This window comes from Dasypus novemcinctus, chromosome 21 (genome assembly GCF_030445035.2).
Source record: "Dasypus novemcinctus isolate mDasNov1 chromosome 21, mDasNov1.1.hap2, whole genome shotgun sequence".
Classification (NCBI taxonomy): domain Eukaryota; kingdom Metazoa; phylum Chordata; class Mammalia; order Cingulata; family Dasypodidae; genus Dasypus; species Dasypus novemcinctus.
This window is the reverse complement of record NC_080693.1, coordinates 2,740,721-2,759,969: the sequence shown is the minus strand read 5'-3', so window position 1 is coordinate 2,759,969 and position 19,249 is coordinate 2,740,721.

Sequence of the window (19,249 nt, the reverse complement as noted above, 5' to 3'; positions counted from 1 at the left end):
GGGGTGGAGTCGGTCTCAGGTGGGCCCTCCCTCCACAGGCCTCTCCTGTCCCCTTGGCTGAAGCCGAGCCCGGCACTGGGGGTTGGTGCCTGCGCAGGAGCCTTGAATCTCTGGACAGGCCCCGTGCCAGCTGGGACCTGAGCCCCAGCCCAGCTGTAAGCCCTACGCCCAAGTTCCTTGGCCTTGCCCAGGTCAGCTAAGAGGGAGGAGAGGAGAAGATGGTCGTCAGCACAGCGGGAAGCAATAGTGCCGACACCTGGCAGCGGGAGAAGCGCCTCCAACAGCCCCGTGGGATCTAAGCCCCCTCTGGCTCCAGCCGCCGCCCCAGCCAGGCCTCTCCCCGCCCCCCCCACGGCCGGCCGAGCCCGGACCAAGGCACAGGCGCCCAAGCCCGCCGGGCAGGCCACGCCCCCAGCCGCCCCCGCCCCCGGGCGCCCGGCGCCCCGCCCCCGGCAGACTCGCCCCGCCCACGCCCCGCCCCACCTCCGTTACTCTGGAGACCGTGGCTGCCGGTGGGAGGGGCCTAAGGCCTGGAGGTGGAAGACAGTGGTGATGAGGGGGAGAATTCTCCACTCGGGAGTTGTCCCCAGTGGTAGTGGCGGGACACGTGCGGCCACTAGACATCCTGCCGAAACCCACCCAAGGCACTTCCCGGAGCGTGTCGACTGCCAGGAAAACTCACCCGCCGGGCTTAGGGGTTAGCGGGGTTCCCAAACGGACACATCGAGTGCCCGCGAGAGGCCACGGGAAGGAAAGGGGTCGCTGGCCTGCTAGGACCCTGCTGGGTGGGGGCTGTGCTGGAAGAGAACCTCTGCTATGGTGTCGTGGACTGTTGTTTTCTCCTCTAAGTCTGATGAAAAGAAGAGACAGAGGAAGGAAGCTCCAGGAACAAGCAAGCGGCTCCGGTGCGGAAACTCAGAGCCCAAACTACCACCGCTAGGGGCCGCTGTTGGGAAAGAATGGTTCCTTCCTGGGTTCCAAGGCAGGGGGAGGGGCAGGGCCCCTTGCAGAAGGGGCTGTGGGGGAGGGGACCCCTGGGCCAGACCTGGGACTGGGCTGAGACCCTCTCTCCATCCGAGAGCGAGAGCTCACCTGGTCCAGGCCAAGAGTCTGCACTGGGCCAGGCTGCCCCGGTCGGTCCCTCGGAAGAGGGGGCTTCCTCGCCAACCAAAGTCCCCGCGGCCTCGTCAAGCGGGGGCCTACCTAGGGCCGGCGTTGCCCTGCAGGTCTCTCCCACGCCAATGGTCACAGACGTGCTGACTCCCATCGCCGTCAGTCACCTCCGCCGTTTTGGGACCGGAAAACCTGGCCTTTCCCACAGGTGGCCTGAGGGCTTCTGCCTTGGCCGCCTGCCAGGCCCGGAGAGGCCTGTCTCTCAGAGAGGAGAGGCTCACAGTCTTCCCCTTCCTCGTCAGTGTCCACTCTTGCTCTGTGTTTCTTCTCTGGGATGAGAGGGGCGGGCCCCTGAGCACCCAGGCGACTCTCACACATCAGCGTGCCCTTTCTCCTCTCGCCCCACTTTGTGGTACCGTACGAATGAACACTGATCTTTTCTCCGGGTTCGGGGGACCCAAAACGAAGCTGCTTACCTGTTGGGTTGTGAGGCTTTTCAGGGGAAAGCATTTCTGCTCCCGTGAGGCTCACTGCGCTCAATTGGGCTTACAGGTCCGTGTGTTCCGTGTACCAGGGACATGGTAAGCAGGCACCGCGACCGTCCAAAGCAGTTGCATGGGTTGTTTCGGCGTTGACTCGAGCCACAGCCGCCAGGGTTTGAAACACACACACCACACGAAAGGAAGAACTCATCATCTGAAGTAGCTTCGGCTCTGCCAGAGCACGCCACGCAGCCAGGTGATTTTCCTGTTGGTTGTCGTGCCAAGCTACCATAGCAGGCAATTCCACAGGTATACTGTGCAGAGTTCCAAACGAAAGCAGATAGCCCCTGTCGCCGAGGCGCAGCTGCCTAGGCGATAAAGCCCCAGGCACTGGTGCTCCTGAGGGCTGCGGGGACAGCCAGGTCTACGCCGGTGGCAGGAGGCTCTGGGCCTCAGTGCCCTGCCAGTGGGCCCTACTTGAGTATAGGTGCTCTGGCATGGGGTGGAGTCGGTCTCAGGTGGGCCCTCCCTCCACAGGCCTCTCCTGTCCCCTTGGCTGAAGCCGAGCCCGGCACTGGGGGTTGGTGCCTGCGCAGGAGCCTTGAATCTCTGGACAGGCCCCGTGCCAGCTGGGACCTGAGCCCCAGCCCAGCTGCAAGCCCTACGCCCAAGTTCCTTGGCCTTGCCCAGGTCAGCTAAGAGGGAGGAGAGGAGAAGATGGTCGTCAGCACAGCGGGAAGCAATAGTGCCGACACCTGGCAGCGGGAGAAGCGCCTCCAACAGCCCCGTGGGATCTAAGCCCCCTCTGGCTCCAGCCGCCGCCCCAGCCAGGCCTCTCCCCGCCCCCCCACGGCCGGCCGAGCCAGGACCATGGCACAGGCGCCCAAGCCCGCCGGGCAGGCCACGCCCCCAGCCGCCCCCGCCCCCGGGCGCCCGGCGCCCCGCCCCCGGCAGACTCGCCCCGCCCACGCCCCGCTCCACCTCCGTTGCTCTGGAGACCGTGGCTGCTGGCGGGAGGGGCCTAAGGCCTGGAGGTGGAAGACAGTGGTGATGAGGGGGAGAATTCTCCACTCGGGAGTTGTCCCCAGTGGTAGTGGCGGGACACGTGCGGCCACTAGACATCCTGCCGAAACCCACCCAAGGCACTTCCCGGAGCGTGTCGACTGCCAGGAAAACTCACCCGCCGGGCTTAGGGGTTAGCGGGGTTCCCAAACGGACACATCGAGTGCCCGCGAGAGGCCACGGGAAGGAAAGGGGTCGCTGGCCTGCTAGGACCCTGCTGGGTGGGGGCTGTGCTGGAAGAGAACCTCTGTTATGGTGTCGTGGACTGTTGTTTTCTCCTCTAAGTCTGATGAAAAGAAGAGACAGAGGAAGGAAGCTCCAGGAACAAGCAAGCGGCCCCGGTGCGGAAACTCAGAGCCCAAACTACCACCGCTAGGGGCCGCTGTTGGGAAAGAATGGTTCCTTCCTGGGTTCCAAGGCAGGGGGAGGGGCAGGGCCCCTTGCAGAAGGGGCTGTGGGGGAGGGGACCCCTGGGCCAGACCTGGGACTGGGCTGAGGCCCTCTCTCCATCCGAGAGCGAGAGCTCACCTGGTCCAGGCCAAGAGTCTGCACTGGGCCAGGCTGCCCCGGTCGGTCCCTCGGAAGAGGGGGCTTCCTCGCCAACCAAAGTCCCCGCGGCCTCGTCAAGCGGGGGCCTACCTAGGGCCGGCGTTGCCCTGCAGGTCTCTCCCACGCCAATGGTCACAGACGTGCTGACTCCCATCGCCGTCAGTCACCTCCGCCGTTTTGGGACCGGAAAACCTGGCCTTTCCCACAGGTGGCCTGAGGGCTTCTGCCTTGGCCGCCTGCCAGGCCCGGAGAGGCCTGTCTCTCAGAGAGGAGAGGCTCACAGTCTTCCCCTTCCTCGTCAGTGTCCACTCTTGCTCTGTGTTTCTTCTCTGGGATGAGAGGGGCGGGCCCCTGAGCACCCAGGCGACTCTCACACATCAGCGTGCCCTTTCTCCTCTCGCCCCACTTTGTGGTACCGTACGAATGAACACTGATCTTTTCTCCGGGTTCGGGGGACCCAAAACGAAGCTGCTTACCTGTTGGGTTGTGAGGCTTTTCAGGGGAAAGCATTTCTGCTCCCGTGAGGCTCACTGCGCTCAATTGGGCTTACAGGTCCGTGTGTTCCGTGTACCAGGGACATGGTAAGCAGGCACCGCGACCGTCCAAAGCAGTTGCATGGGTTGTTTCGGCGTTGACTCGAGCCACAGCCGCCAGGGTTTGAAACACACACACCACACGAAAGGAAGAACTCATCATCTGAAGTAGCTTCGGCTCTGCCAGAGCACGCCACGCAGCCAGGTGATTTTCCTGTTGGTTGTCGTGCCAAGCTACCATAGCAGGCAATTCCACAGGTATACTGTGCAGAGTTCCAAACGAAAGCAGATAGCCCCTGTCGCCGAGGCGCAGCTGCCTAGGCGATAAAGCCCCAGGCACTGGTGCTCCTGAGGGCTGCGGGGACAGCCAGGTCTACGCCGGTGGCAGGAGGCTCTGGGCCTCAGTGCCCTGCCAGTGGGCCCTACTTGAGTATAGGTGCTCTGGCATGGGGTGGAGTCGGTCTCAGGTGGGCCCTCCCTCCACAGGCCTCTCCTGTCCCCTTGGCTGAAGCCGAGCCCGGCACTGGGGGTTGGTGCCTGCGCAGGAGCCTTGAATCTCTGGACAGGCCCCGTGCCAGCTGGGACCTGAGCCCCAGCCCAGCTGCAAGCCCTACGCCCAAGTTCCTTGGCCTTGCCCAGGTCAGCTAAGAGGGAGGAGAGGAGAAGATGGTCGTCAGCACAGCGGGAAGCAATAGTGCCGACACCTGGCAGCGGGAGAAGCGCCTCCAACAGCCCCGTGGGATCTAAGCCCCCTCTGGCTCCAGCCGCCGCCCCAGCCAGGCCTCTCCCCGCCCCCCCACGGCCGGCCGAGCCAGGACCAAGGCACAGGCGCCCAAGCCCGCCGGGCAGGCCACGCCCCCAGCCGCCCCCGCCCCCGGGCGCCCGGCGCCCCGCCCCCGGCAGACTCGCCCCGCCCACGCCCCGCCCCGCCTCCGTTACTCTGGAGACCGTGGCTGCCGGCGGGAGGGGCCTAAGGCCTGGAGGTGGAAGACAGTGGTGATGAGGGGGAGAATTCTCCACTCGGGAGTTGTCCCCAGTGGTAGTGGCGGGACACGTGCGGCCACTAGACATCCTGCCGAAACCCACCCAAGGCACTTCCCGGAGCGTGTCGACTGCCAGGAAAACTCACCCGCCGGGCTTAGGGGTTAGCGGGGTTCCCAAACGGACACATCGAGTGCCCGCGAGAGGCCACGGGAAGGAAAGGGGTCGCTGGCCTGCTAGGACCCTGCTGGGTGGGGGCTGTGCTGGAAGAGAACCTCTGCTATGGTGTCGTGGACTGTTGTTTTCTCCTCTAAGTCTGATGAAAAGAAGAGACAGAGGAAGGAAGCTCCAGGAACAAGCAAGCGGCTCCGGTGCGGAAACTCAGAGCCCAAACTACCACCGCTAGGGGCCGCTGTTGGGAAAGAATGGTTCCTTCCTGGGTTCCAAGGCAGGGGGAGGGGCAGGGCCCCTTGCAGAAGGGGCTGTGGGGGAGGGGACCCCTGGGCCAGACCTGGGACTGGGCTGAGACCCTCTCTCCATCCGAGAGCGAGAGCTCACCTGGTCCAGGCCAAGAGTCTGCACTGGGCCAGGCTGCCCCGGTCGGTCCCTCGGAAGAGGGGGCTTCCTCGCCAACCAAAGTCCCCGCGGCCTCGTCAAGCGGGGGCCTACCTAGGGCCGGCGTTGCCCTGCAGGTCTCTCCCACGCCAATGGTCACAGACGTGCTGACTCCCATCGCCGTCAGTCACCTCCGCCGTTTTGGGACCGGAAAACCTGGCCTTTCCCACAGGTGGCCTGAGGGCTTCTGCCTTGGCCGCCTGCCAGGCCCGGAGAGGCCTGTCTCTCAGAGAGGAGAGGCTCACAGTCTTCCCCTTCCTCGTCAGTGTCCACTCTTGCTCTGTGTTTCTTCTCTGGGATGAGAGGGGCGGGCCCCTGAGCACCCAGGCGACTCTCACACATCAGCGTGCCCTTTCTCCTCTCGCCCCACTTTGTGGTACCGTACGAATGAACACTGATCTTTTCTCCGGGTTCGGGGGACCCAAAACGAAGCTGCTTACCTGTTGGGTTGTGAGGCTTTTCAGGGGAAAGCATTTCTGCTCCCGTGAGGCTCACTGCGCTCAATTGGGCTTACAGGTCCGTGTGTTCCGTGTACCAGGGACATGGTAAGCAGGCACCGCGACCGTCCAAAGCAGTTGCATGGGTTGTTTTGGCGTTGACTCGAGCCACAGCCGCCAGGGTTTGAAACACACACACCACACGAAAGGAAGAACTCATCATCTGAAGTAGCTTCGGCTCTGCCAGAGCACGCCACGCAGCCAGGTGATTTTCCTGTTGGTTGTCGTGCCAAGCTACCATAGCAGGCAATTCCACAGGTATACTGTGCAGAGTTCCAAACGAAAGCAGATAGCCCCTGTCGCCGAGGCGCAGCTGCCTAGGCGATAAAGCCCCAGGCACTGGTGCTCCTGAGGGCTGCGGGGACAGCCAGGTCTACGCCGGTGGCAGGAGGCTCTGGGCCTCAGTGCCCTGCCAGTGGGCCCTACTTGAGTATAGGTGCTCTGGCATGGGGTGGAGTCGGTCTCAGGTGGGCCCTCCCTCCACAGGCCTCTCCTGTCCCCTTGGCTGAAGCCGAGCCCGGCACTGGGGGTTGGTGCCTGCGCAGGAGCCTTGAATCTCTGGACAGGCCCCGTGCCAGCTGGGACCTGAGCCCCAGCCCAGCTGCAAGCCCTACGCCCAAGTTCCTTGGCCTTGCCCAGGTCAGCTAAGAGGGAGGAGAGGAGAAGATGGTCGTCAGCACAGCGGGAAGCAATAGTGCCGACACCTGGCAGCGGGAGAAGCGCCTCCAACAGCCCCGTGGGATCTAAGCGCCCTCTGGCTCCAGCCGCCGCCCCAGCCAGGCCTCTCCCCGCCCCCCCACGGCCGGCCGAGCCAGGACCAGGGCACAGGCGCCCAAGCCCGCCGGGCAGGCCACGCCCCCAGCCGCCCCCGCCCCCAGGCGCCCGGCGCCCCGCCCCCGGCAGACTCGCCCCGCCCACGCCCCGCTCCACCTCCGTTGCTCTGGAGACCGTGGCTGCTGGCGGGAGGGGCCTAAGGCCTGGAGGTGGAAGACAGTGGTGATGAGGGGGAGAATTCTCCACTCGGGAGTTGTCCCCAGTGGTAGTGGCGGGACACGTGCGGCCACTAGACATCCTGCCGAAACCCACCCAAGGCACTTCCCGGAGCGTGTCGACTGCCAGGAAAACTCACCCGCTGGGCTTAGGGGTTAGCGGGGTTCCCAAACGGACACATCGAGTGCCCGCGAGAGGCCACGGGAAGGAAAGGGGTCGCTGGCCTGCTAGGACCCTGCTGGGTGGGGGCTGTGCTGGAAGAGAACCTCTGTTATGGTGTCGTGGACTGTTGTTTTCTCCTCTAAGTCTGATGAAAAGAAGAGACAGAGGAAGGAAGCTCCAGGAACAAGCAAGCGGCCCCGGTGCGGAAACTCAGAGCCCAAACTACCACCGCTAGGGGCCGCTGTTGGGAAAGAATGGTTCCTTCCTGGGTTCCAAGGCAGGGGGAGGGGCAGGGCCCCTTGCAGAAGGGGCTGTGGGGGAGGGGACCCCTGGGCCAGACCTGGGACTGGGCTGAGACCCTCTCTCCATCCGAGAGCGAGAGCTCACCTGGTCCAGGCCAAGAGTCTGCACTGGGCCAGGCTGCCCCGGTCGGTCCCTCGGAAGAGGGGGCTTCCTCGCCAACCAAAGTCCCCGCGGCCTCGTCAAGCGGGGGCCTACCTAGGGCCGGCGTTGCCCTGCAGGTCTCTCCCACGCCAATGGTCACAGACGTGCTGACTCCCATCGCCGTCAGTCACCTCCGCCGTTTTGGGACCGGAAAACCTGGCCTTTCCCACAGGTGGCCTGAGGGCTTCTGCCTTGGCCGCCTGCCAGGCCCGGAGAGGCCTGTCTCTCAGAGAGGAGAGGCTCACAGTCTTCCCCTTCCTCGTCAGTGTCCACTCTTGCTCTGTGTTTCTTCTCTGGGATGAGAGGGGCGGGCCCCTGAGCACCCAGGCGACTCTCACACATCAGCGTGCCCTTTCTCCTCTCGCCCCACTTTGTGGTACCGTACGAATGAACACTGATCTTTTCTCCGGGTTCGGGGGACCCAAAACGAAGCTGCTTACCTGTTGGGTTGTGAGGCTTTTCAGGGGAAAGCATTTCTGCTCCCGTGAGGCTCACTGCGCTCAATTGGGCTTACAGGTCCGTGTGTTCCGTGTACCAGGGACATGGTAAGCAGGCATCGCGACCATCCAAAGCAGTTGCATGGGTTGTTTCGGCGTTGACTCGAGCCACAGCCGCCAGGGTTTGAAACACACACACCACACGAAAGGAAGAACTCATCATCTGAAGTAGCTTCGGCTCTGCCAGAGCACGCCACGCAGCCAGGTGATTTTCCTGTTGGTTGTCGTGCCAAGCTACCATAGCAGGCAATTCCACAGGTATACTGTGCAGAGTTCCAAACGAAAGCAGATAGCCCCTGTCGCCGAGGCGCAGCTGCCTAGGCGATAAAGCCCCAGGCACTGGTGCTCCTGAGGGCTGCGGGGACAGCCAGGTCTACGCCGGTGGCAGGAGGCTCTGGGCCTCAGTGCCCTGCCAGTGGGCCCTACTTGAGTATAGGTGCTCTGGCATGGGGTGGAGTCGGTCTCAGGTGGGCCCTCCCTCCACAGGCCTCTCCTGTCCCCTTGGCTGAAGCCGAGCCCGGCACTGGGGGTTGGTGCCTGCGCAGGAGCCTTGAATCTCTGGACAGCCCCGTGCCAGCTGGGACCTGAGCCCCAGCCCAGCTGTAAGCCCTAAGCCCAAGTTCCTTGGCCTTGCCCAGGTCAGCTAAGAGGGAGGAGAGGAGAAGATGGTCGTCAGCACAGCGGGAAGCAATAGTGCCGACACCTGGCAGCGGGAGAAGCGCCTCCAACAGCCCCGTGGGATCTAAGCCCCCTCTGGCTCCAGCCGCCGCCCCAGCCAGGCCTCTCCCCGCCCCCCCACGGCCGGCCGAGCCAGGACCAAGGCACAGGCGCCCAAGCCCGCCGGGCAGGCCACGCCCCCAGCCGCCCCCGCCCCCGGGCGCCCGGCGCCCCGCCCCCGGCAGACTCGCCCCGCCCACGCCCCGCCCCGCCTCCGTTGCTCTGGAGACCGTGGCTGCCGGCGGGAGGGGCCTAAGGCCTGGAGGTGGAAGACAGTGGTGATGAGGGGGAGAATTCTCCACTCGGGAGTTGTCCCCAGTGGTAGTGGCGGGACACGTGCGGCCACTAGACATCCTGCCGAAACCCACCCAAGGCACTTCCCGGAGCGTGTCGACTGCCAGGAAAACTCACCCGCCGGGCTTAGGGGTTAGCGGGGTTCCCAAACGGACACATCGAGTGCCCGCGAGAGGCCACGGGAAGGAAAGGGGTCGCTGGCCTGCTAGGACCCTGCTGGGTGGGGGCTGTGCTGGAAGAGAACCTCTGCTATGGTGTCGTGGACTGTTGTTTTCTCCTCTAAGTCTGATGAAAAGAAGAGACAGAGGAAGGAAGCTCCAGGAACAAGCAAGCGGCCCCGGTGCGGAAACTCAGAGCCCAAACTACCACCGCTAGGGGCCGCTGTTGGGAAAGAATGGTTCCTTCCTGGGTTCCAAGGCAGGGGGAGGGGCAGGGCCCCTTGCAGAAGGGGCTGTGGGGGAGGGGACCCCTGGGCCAGACCTGGGACTGGGCTGAGGCCCTCTCTCCATCCGAGAGCGAGAGCTCACCTGGTCCAGGCCAAGAGTCTGCACTGGGCCAGGCTGCCCCGGTCGGTCCCTCGGAAGAGGGGGCTTCCTCGCCAACCAAAGTCCCCGCGGCCTCGTCAAGCGGGGGCCTACCTAGGGCCGGCGTTGCCCTGCAGGTCTCTCCCACGCCAATGGTCACAGACGTGCTGACTCCCATCGCCGTCAGTCACCTCCGCCGTTTTGGGACCGGAAAACCTGGCCTTTCCCACAGGTGGCCTGAGGGCTTCTGCCTTGGCCGCCTGCCAGGCCCGGAGAGGCCTGTCTCTCAGAGAGGAGAGGCTCACAGTCTTCCCCTTCCTCGTCAGTGTCCACTCTTGCTCTGTGTTTCTTCTCTGGGATGAGAGGGGCGGGCCCCTGAGCACCCAGGCGACTCTCACACATCAGCGTGCCCTTTCTCCTCTCGCCCCACTTTGTGGTACCGTACGAATGAACACTGATCTTTTCTCCGGGTTCGGGGGACCCAAAACGAAGCTGCTTACCTGTTGGGTTGTGAGGCTTTTCAGGGGAAAGCATTTCTGCTCCCGTGAGGCTCACTGCGCTCAATTGGGCTTACAGGTCCGTGTGTTCCGTGTACCAGGGACATGGTAAGCAGGCACCGCGACCGTCCAAAGCAGTTGCATGGGTTGTTTCGGCGTTGACTCGAGCCACAGCCGCCAGGGTTTGAAACACACACACCACACGAAAGGAAGAACTCATCATCTGAAGTAGCTTCGGCTCTGCCAGAGCACGCCACGCAGCCAGGTGATTTTCCTGTTGGTTGTCGTGCCAAGCTACCATAGCAGGCAATTCCACAGGTATACTGTGCAGAGTTCCAAACGAAAGCAGATAGCCCCTGTCGCCGAGGCGCAGCTGCCTAGGCGATAAAGCCCCAGGCACTGGTGCTCCTGAGGGCTGCGGGGACAGCCAGGTCTACGCCGGTGGCAGGAGGCTCTGGGCCTCAGTGCCCTGCCAGTGGGCCCTACTTGAGTATAGGTGCTCTGGCATGGGGTGGAGTCGGTCTCAGGTGGGCCCTCCCTCCACAGGCCTCTCCTGTCCCCTTGGCTGAAGCCGAGCCCGGCACTGGGGGTTGGTGCCTGCGCAGGAGCCTTGAATCTCTGGACAGGCCCCGTGCCAGCTGGGACCTGAGCCCCAGCCCAGCTGCAAGCCCTACGCCCAAGTTCCTTGGCCTTGCCCAGGTCAGCTAAGAGGGAGGAGAGGAGAAGATGGTCGTCAGCACAGCGGGAAGCAATAGTGCCGACACCTGGCAGCGGGAGAAGCGCCTCCAACAGCCCCGTGGGATCTAAGCCCCCTCTGGCTCCAGCCGCCGCCCCAGCCAGGCCTCTCCCCGCCCCCCCACGGCCGGCCGAGCCAGGACCAAGGCACAGGCGCCCAAGCCCGCCGGGCAGGCCACGCCCCCAGCCGCCCCCGACCTTGGGCGCCCGGCGCCCCGCCCCCGGCAGACTCGCCCCGCCCACGCCCCGCCCCGCCTCCGTTGCTCTGGAGACCGTGGCTGCCGGCGGGAGGGGCCTAAGGCCTGGAGGTGGAAGACAGTGGTGATGAGGGGGAGAATTCTCCACTCGGGAGTTGTCCCCAGTGGTAGTGGCGGGACACGTGCGGCCACTAGACATCCTGCCGAAACCCACCCAAGGCACTTCCCGGAGCGTGTCGACTGCCAGGAAAACTCACCCGCCGGGCTTAGGGGTTAGCGGGGTTCCCAAACGGACACATCGAGTGCCCGCGAGAGGCCACGGGAAGGAAAGGGGTCGCTGGCCTGCTAGGACCCTGCTGGGTGGGGGCTGTGCTGGAAGAGAACCTCTGCTATGGTGTCGTGGACTGTTGTTTTCTCCTCTAAGTCTGATGAAAAGAAGAGACAGAGGAAGGAAGCTCCAGGAACAAGCAAGCGGCCCCGGTGCGGAAACTCAGAGCCCAAACTACCACCGCTAGGGGCCGCTGTTGGGAAAGAATGGTTCCTTCCTGGGTTCCAAGGCAGGGGGAGGGGCAGGGCCCCTTGCAGAAGGGGCTGTGGGGGAGGGGACCCCTGGGCCAGACCTGGGACTGGGCTGAGGCCCTCTCTCCATCCGAGAGCGAGAGCTCACCTGGTCCAGGCCAAGAGTCTGCACTGGGCCAGGCTGCCCCGGTCGGTCCCTCGGAAGAGGGGGCTTCCTCGCCAACCAAAGTCCCCGCGGCCTCGTCAAGCGGGGGCCTACCTAGGGCCGGCGTTGCCCTGCAGGTCTCTCCCACGCCAATGGTCACAGACGTGCTGACTCCCATCGCCGTCAGTCACCTCCGCCGTTTTGGGACCGGAAAACCTGGCCTTTCCCACAGGTGGCCTGAGGGCTTCTGCCTTGGCCGCCTGCCAGGCCCGGAGAGGCCTGTCTCTCAGAGAGGAGAGGCTCACAGTCTTCCCCTTCCTCGTCAGTGTCCACTCTTGCTCTGTGTTTCTTCTCTGGGATGAGAGGGGCGGGCCCCTGAGCACCCAGGCGACTCTCACACATCAGCGTGCCCTTTCTCCTCTCGCCCCACTTTGTGGTACCGTACGAATGAACACTGATCTTTTCTCCGGGTTCGGGGGACCCAAAACGAAGCTGCTTACCTGTTGGGTTGTGAGGCTTTTCAGGGGAAAGCATTTCTGCTCCCGTGAGGCTCACTGCGCTCAATTGGGCTTACAGGTCCGTGTGTTCCGTGTACCAGGGACATGGTAAGCAGGCATCGCGACCGTCCAAAGCAGTTGCATGGGTTGTTTCGGCGTTGACTCGAGCCACAGCCGCCAGGGTTTGAAACACACACACCACACGAAAGGAAGAACTCATCATCTGAAGTAGCTTCGGCTCTGCCAGAGCACGCCACGCAGCCAGGTGATTTTCCTGTTGGTTGTCGTGCCAAGCTACCATAGCAGGCAATTCCACAGGTATACTGTGCAGAGTTCCAAACGAAAGCAGATAGCCCCTGTCGCCGAGGCGCAGCTGCCTAGGCGATAAAGCCCCAGGCACTGGTGCTCCTGAGGGCTGCGGGGACAGCCAGGTCTACGCCGGTGGCAGGAGGCTCTGGGCCTCAGTGCCCTGCCAGTGGGCCCTACTTGAGTATAGGTGCTCTGGCATGGGGTGGAGTCGGTCTCAGGTGGGCCCTCCCTCCACAGGCCTCTCCTGTCCCCTTGGCTGAAGCCGAGCCCGGCACTGGGGGTTGGTGCCTGCGCAGGAGCCTTGAATCTCTGGACAGGCCCCGTGCCAGCTGGGACCTGAGCCCCAGCCCAGCTGTAAGCCCTACGCCCAAGTTCCTTGGCCTTGCCCAGGTCAGCTAAGAGGGAGGAGAGGAGAAGATGGTCGTCAGCACAGCGGGAAGCAATAGTGCCGACACCTGGCAGCGGGAGAAGCGCCTCCAACAGCCCCGTGGGATCTAAGCCCCCTCTGGCTCCAGCCGCCGCCCCAGCCAGGCCTCTCCCCGCCCCCCCCATGGCCGGCCTAGCCCGGACCAAGGCACAGGCGCCCAAGCCCACCGGGCAGGCCACGCCCCCAGCCGCCCCCGCCCCCGGGCGCCCGGCGTCCCGCCCCCGGCAGTCTCGCCCCGCCCACGCCCCGCCCCACCTCCGTTACTCTGGAGACCGTGGCTGCCGGTGGGAGGGGCCTAAGGCCTGGAGGTGGAAGACAGTGGTGATGAGGGGGAGAATTCTCCACTCGGGAGTTGTCCCCAGTGGTAGTGGCGGGACACGTGCGGCCACTAGACATCCTGCCGAAACCCACCCAAGGCACTTCCCGGAGCGTGTCGACTGCCAGGAAAACTCACCCGCCGGGCTTAGGGGTTAGCGGGGTTCCCAAACGGACACATCGAGTGCCCGCGAGAGGCCACGGGAAGGAAAGGGGTCGCTGGCCTGCTAGGACCCTGCTGGGTGGGGGCTGTGCTGGAAGAGAACCTCTGCTATGGTGTCGTGGACTGTTGTTTTCTCCTCTAAGTCTGATGAAAAGAAGAGACAGAGGAAGGAAGCTCCAGGAACAAGCAAGCGGCTCCGGTGCGGAAACTCAGAGCCCAAACTACCACCGCTAGGGGCCGCTGTTGGGAAAGAATGGTTCCTTCCTGGGTTCCAAGGCAGGGGGAGGGGCAGGGCCCCTTGCAGAAGGGGCTGTGGGGGAGGGGACCCCTGGGCCAGACCTGGGACTGGGCTGAGACCCTCTCTCCATCCGAGAGCGAGAGCTCACCTGGTCCAGGCCAAGAGTCTGCACTGGGCCAGGCTGCCCCGGTCGGTCCCTCGGAAGAGGGGGCTTCCTCGCCAACCAAAGTCCCCGCGGCCTCGTCAAGCGGGGGCCTACCTAGGGCCGGCGTTGCCCTGCAGGTCTCTCCCACGCCAATGGTCACAGACGTGCTGACTCCCATCGCCGTCAGTCACCTCCGCCGTTTTGGGACCGGAAAACCTGGCCTTTCCCACAGGTGGCCTGAGGGCTTCTGCCTTGGCCGCCTGCCAGGCCCGGAGAGGCCTGTCTCTCAGAGAGGAGAGGCTCACAGTCTTCCCCTTCCTCGTCAGTGTCCACTCTTGCTCTGTGTTTCTTCTCTGGGATGAGAGGGGCGGGCCCCTGAGCACCCAGGCGACTCTCACACATCAGCGTGCCCTTTCTCCTCTCGCCCCACTTTGTGGTACCGTACGAATGAACACTGATCTTTTCTCCGGGTTCGGGGGACCCAAAACGAAGCTGCTTACCTGTTGGGTTGTGAGGCTTTTCAGGGGAAAGCATTTCTGCTCCCGTGAGGCTCACTGCGCTCAATTGGGCTTACAGGTCCGTGTGTTCCGTGTACCAGGGACATGGTAAGCAGGCACCGCGACCGTCCAAAGCAGTTGCATGGGTTGTTTCGGCGTTGACTCGAGCCACAGCCGCCAGGGTTTGAAACACACACACCACACGAAAGGAAGAACTCATCATCTGAAGTAGCTTCGGCTCTGCCAGAGCACGCCACGCAGCCAGGTGATTTTCCTGTTGGTTGTCGTGCCAAGCTACCATAGCAGGCAATTCCACAGGTATACTGTGCAGAGTTCCAAACGAAAGCAGATAGCCCCTGTCGCCGAGGCGCAGCTGCCTAGGCGATAAAGCCCCAGGCACTGGTGCTCCTGAGGGCTGCGGGGACAGCCAGGTCTACGCCGGTGGCAGGAGGCTCTGGGCCTCAGTGCCCTGCCAGTGGGCCCTACTTGAGTATAGGTGCTCTGGCATGGGGTGGAGTCGGTCTCAGGTGGGCCCTCCCTCCACAGGCCTCTCCTGTCCCCTTGGCTGAAGCCGAGCCCGAAACTGGGGGTTGGTGCCTGCGCAGGAGCCTTGAATCTCTGGACAGGCCCCGTGCCAGCTGGGACCTGAGCCCCAGCCCAGCTGCAAGCCCTACGCCCAAGTTCCTTGGCCTTGCCCAGGTCAGCTAAGAGGGAGGAGAGGAGAAGATGGTCGTCAGCACAGCGGGAAGCAATAGTGCCGACACCTGGCAGCGGGAGAAGCGCCTCCAACAGCCCCGTGGGATCTAAGCCCCCTCTGGCTCCAGCCGCCGCCCCAGCCAGGCCTCTCCCCGCCCCCCCACGGCCGGCCGAGCCAGGACCAAGGCACAGGCGCCCAAGCCCGCCGGGCAGGCCACGCCCCCAGCCGCCCCCGCCCCCGGGCGCCCGGCGCCCCGCCCCCGGCAGACTCGCCCCGCCCACGCCCCGCCCCGCCTCCGTTGCTCTGGAGACCGTGGCTGCCGGCGGGAGGGGCCTAAGGCCTGGAGGTGGAAGACAGTGGTGATGAGGGGGAGAATTCTCCACTCGGGAGTTGTCCCCAGTGGTAGTGGCGGGACACGTGCGGCCACTAGACATCCTGCCGAAACCCACCCAAGGCACTTCCCGGAGCGTGTCGACTGCCAGGAAAACTCACCCGCCGGGCTTAGGGGTTAGCGGGGTTCCCAAACGGACACATCGAGTGCCCGCGAGAGGCCACGGGAAGGAAAGGGGTCGCTGGCCTGCTAGGACCCTGCTGGGTGGGGGCTGTGCTGGAAGAGAACCTCTGCTATGGTGTCGTGGACTGTTGTTTTCTCCTCTAAGTCTGATGAAAAGAAGAGACAGAGGAAGGAAGCTCCAGGAACAAGCAAGCGGCCCCGGTGCGGAAACTCAGAGCCCAAACTACCACCGCTAGGGGCCGCTGTTGGGAAAGAATGGTTCCTTCCTGGGTTCCAAGGCAGGGGGAGGGGCAGGGCCCCTTGCAGAAGGGGCTGTGGGGGAGGGGACCCCTGGGCCAGACCTGGGACTGGGCTGAGGCCCTCTCTCCATCCGAGAGCGAGAGCTCACCTGGTCCAGGCCAAGAGTCTGCACTGGGCCAGGCTGCCCCGGTCGGTCCCTCGGAAGAGGGGGCTTCCTCGCCAACCAAAGTCCCCGCGGCCTCGTCAAGCGGGGGCCTACCTAGGGCCGGCGTTGCCCTGCAGGTCTCTCCCACGCCAATGGTCACAGACGTGCTGACTCCCATCGCCGTCAGTCACCTCCGCCGTTTTGGGACCGGAAAACCTGGCCTTTCCCACAGGTGGCCTGAGGGCTTCTGCCTTGGCCGCCTGCCAGGCCCGGAGAGGCCTGTCTCTCAGAGAGGAGAGGCTCACAGTCTTCCCCTTCCTCGTCAGTGTCCACTCTTGCTCTGTGTTTCTTCTCTGGGATGAGAGGGGCGGGCCCCTGAGCACCCAGGCGACTCTCACACATCAGCGTGCCCTTTCTCCTCTCGCCCCACTTTGTGGTACCGTACGAATGAACACTGATCTTTTCTCCGGGTTCGGGGGACCCAAAACGAAGCTGCTTACCTGTTGGGTTGTGAGGCTTTTCAGGGGAAAGCATTTCTGCTCCCGTGAGGCTCACTGCGCTCAATTGGGCTTACAGGTCCGTGTGTTCCGTGTACCAGGGACATGGTAAGCAGGCATCGCGACCGTCCAAAGCAGTTGCATGGGTTGTTTCGGCGTTGACTCGAGCCACAGCCGCCAGGGTTTGAAACACACACACCACACGAAAGGAAGAACTCATCATCTGAAGTAGCTTCGGCTCTGCCAGAGCACGCCACGCAGCCAGGTGATTTTCCTGTTGGTTGTCGTGCCAAGCTACCATAGCAGGCAATTCCACAGGTATACTGTGCAGAGTTCCAAACGAAAGCAGATAGCCCCTGTCGCCGAGGCGCAGCTGCCTAGGCGATAAAGCCCCAGGCACTGGTGCTCCTGAGGGCTGCGGGGACAGCCAGGTCTACGCCGGTGGCAGGAGGCTCTGGGCCTCAGTGCCCTGCCAGTGGGCCCTACTTGAGTATAGGTGCTCTGGCATGGGGTGGAGTCGGTCTCAGGTGGGCCCTCCCTCCACAGGCCTCTCCTGTCCCCTTGGCTGAAGCCGAGCCCGGCACTGGGGGTTGGTGCCTGCGCAGGAGCCTTGAATCTCTGGACAGGCCCCGTGCCAGCTGGGACCTGAGCCCCAGCCCAGCTGCAAGCCCTACGCCCAAGTTCCTTGGCCTTGCCCAGGTCAGCTAAGAGGGAGGAGAGGAGAAGATGGTCGTCAGCACAGCGGGAAGCAATAGTGCCGACACCTGGCAGCGGGAGAAGCGCCTCCAACAGCCCCGTGGGATCTAAGCCCCCTCTGGCTCCAGCCGCCGCCCCAGCCAGGCCTCTCCCCGCCCCCCCACGGCCGGCCGAGCCAGGACCAAGGCACAGGCGCCCAAGCCCGCCGGGCAGGCCACGCCCCCAGCCGCCCCCGACCTCGGGCGCCCGGCGCCCCGCCCCCGGCAGACTCGCCCCGCCCACGCCCCGCCCCGCCTCCGTTGCTCTGGAGACCGTGGCTGCCGGCGGGAGGGGCCTAAGGCCTGGAGGTGGAAGACAGTGGTGATGAGGGGGAGAATTCTCCACTCGGGAGTTGTCCCCAGTGGTAGTGGCGGGACACGTGCGGCCACTAGACATCCTGCCGAAACCCACCCAAGGCACTTCCCGGAGCGTGTCGACTGCCAGGAAAACTCACCCGCCGGGCTTAGGGGTTAGCGGGGTTCCCAAACGGACACATCGAGTGCCCGCGAGAGGCCACGGGAAGGAAAGGGGTCGCTGGCCTGCTAGGACCCTGCTGGGTGGGGGCTGTGCTGGAAGAGAACCTCTGCTATGGTGTCGTGGACTGTTGTTTTCTCCTCTAAGTCTGATGAAAAGAAGAGACAGAGGAAGGAAGCTCCAGGAACAAGCAAGCGGCCCCGGTGCGGAAACTCAGAGCCCAAACTACCACCGCTAGGGGCCGCTGTTGGGAAAGAATGGTTCCTGCTGTGGGGGAGGGGACCCCCTGGGCCAGACCTGGGACTGGGCTGAGGCCCTCTCTCCATCCGAGAGCGAGAGCTCACCTGGTCCAGGCCAAGAGTCTGCACTGGGCCAGGCTGCCCCGGTCGGTCCCCTCGGAAGAGGGGGCTTCCTCGCCAACCAAAGTCCCCGCGGCCTCGTCAAGCGGGGGGCCTACCTAGGGGCCGGCGTTTGCCCTGCAGGTCTCTCCCACGCCAATGGTCACAGACGTGCTGACTCCATCGCCGTCAGTCACCTCCGCCGTTTTGGGGACCGGAAAACCTGGCCTTTCCCACAGGTGGCCTGAGGGCTTCTGCCTTGGCCGCCTGCCAGGCCCGGAGAGGCCTGTCTCTCAGAGAGGAGAGGCTCACAGTCTTCCCCTTCCTCGTCAGTGTCCACTCTTGCTCTGTGTTTCTTCTCTGGGATGAGAGGGGCGGGCCCCTGAGCACCCAGGCGACTCTCACACATCAGCGTGCCCTTTTCTCCTCTCGCCCCACTTTGTGGTACCGTACGAATGAACACTGATCTTTTCTCCGGGTTCGGGGGACCCAAAACGAAGCTGCTTACCTGTTGGGTTGTGAGGCTTTTCAGGGGAAAGCATTTCTGCTCCCGTGAGGCTCACTGCGCTCAATTGGGCTTACAGGTCCGTGTGTTCCGTGTACCAGGGACATGGTAAGCAGGCATCGCGACCGTCCAAAGCAGTTGCATGGGTTGTTTCGGCGTTGACTCGAGCCACAGCCGCCAGGGTTTGAAACACACACACCACACGAAAGGAAGAACTCATCATCTGAAGTAGCTTCGGCTCTGCCAGAGCACGCCACGCAGCCAGGTGATTTTCCTGTTGGTTGTCGTGCCAAGCTACCATAGCAGGCAATTCCACAGGTATACTGTGCAGAGTTCCAAACGAAAGCAGATAGCCCCTGTCGCCGAGGCGCAGCTGCCTAGGCGATAAAGCCCCAGGCACTGGTGCTCCTGAGGGCTGCGGGGACAGCCAGGTCTACGCCGGTGGCAGGAGGCTCTGGGCCTCAGTGCCCTGCCAGTGGGCCCTACCTTGAGTATAGGTTGCTCTGGCATGGGGGTGGAGTCGGTCTCAGGTGGGCCCTCCCTCCACAGGCCTCTCCTGTCCCCTTGGCTGAAGCCGAGCCCGGCACTGGGGGTTGGTGCCTTGCGCAGAGAGCCTTGAATCTCTGGACAGGCCCCGTGCCAGCTGGGACCTGAGCCCCAGCCCAGCTGTAAGCCCTACGCCCAAGTTCCTTGGCCTTGCCCAGGTCAGCTAAGGAGGGAGGAGAGGAGAAGATGGTCGTCAGCACAGCGGGAAGCAATAGTGCCGACACCTGGCAGCGGGGAGAAGCGCCTCCAACAGCCCCGTGGGATCTAAGCCCCCTCTGGCTCCAGCCGCCGCCCCAGCCAGGCCTCTCCCCGCCCCCCCCATGGCCGGCCTAGCCCGGACCAAGGCACAGGCGCCCAAGCCCGCCGGGCAGGCCACGCCCCCAGCCGCCCCCGCCCCGGGCGCCCGGCGACCCG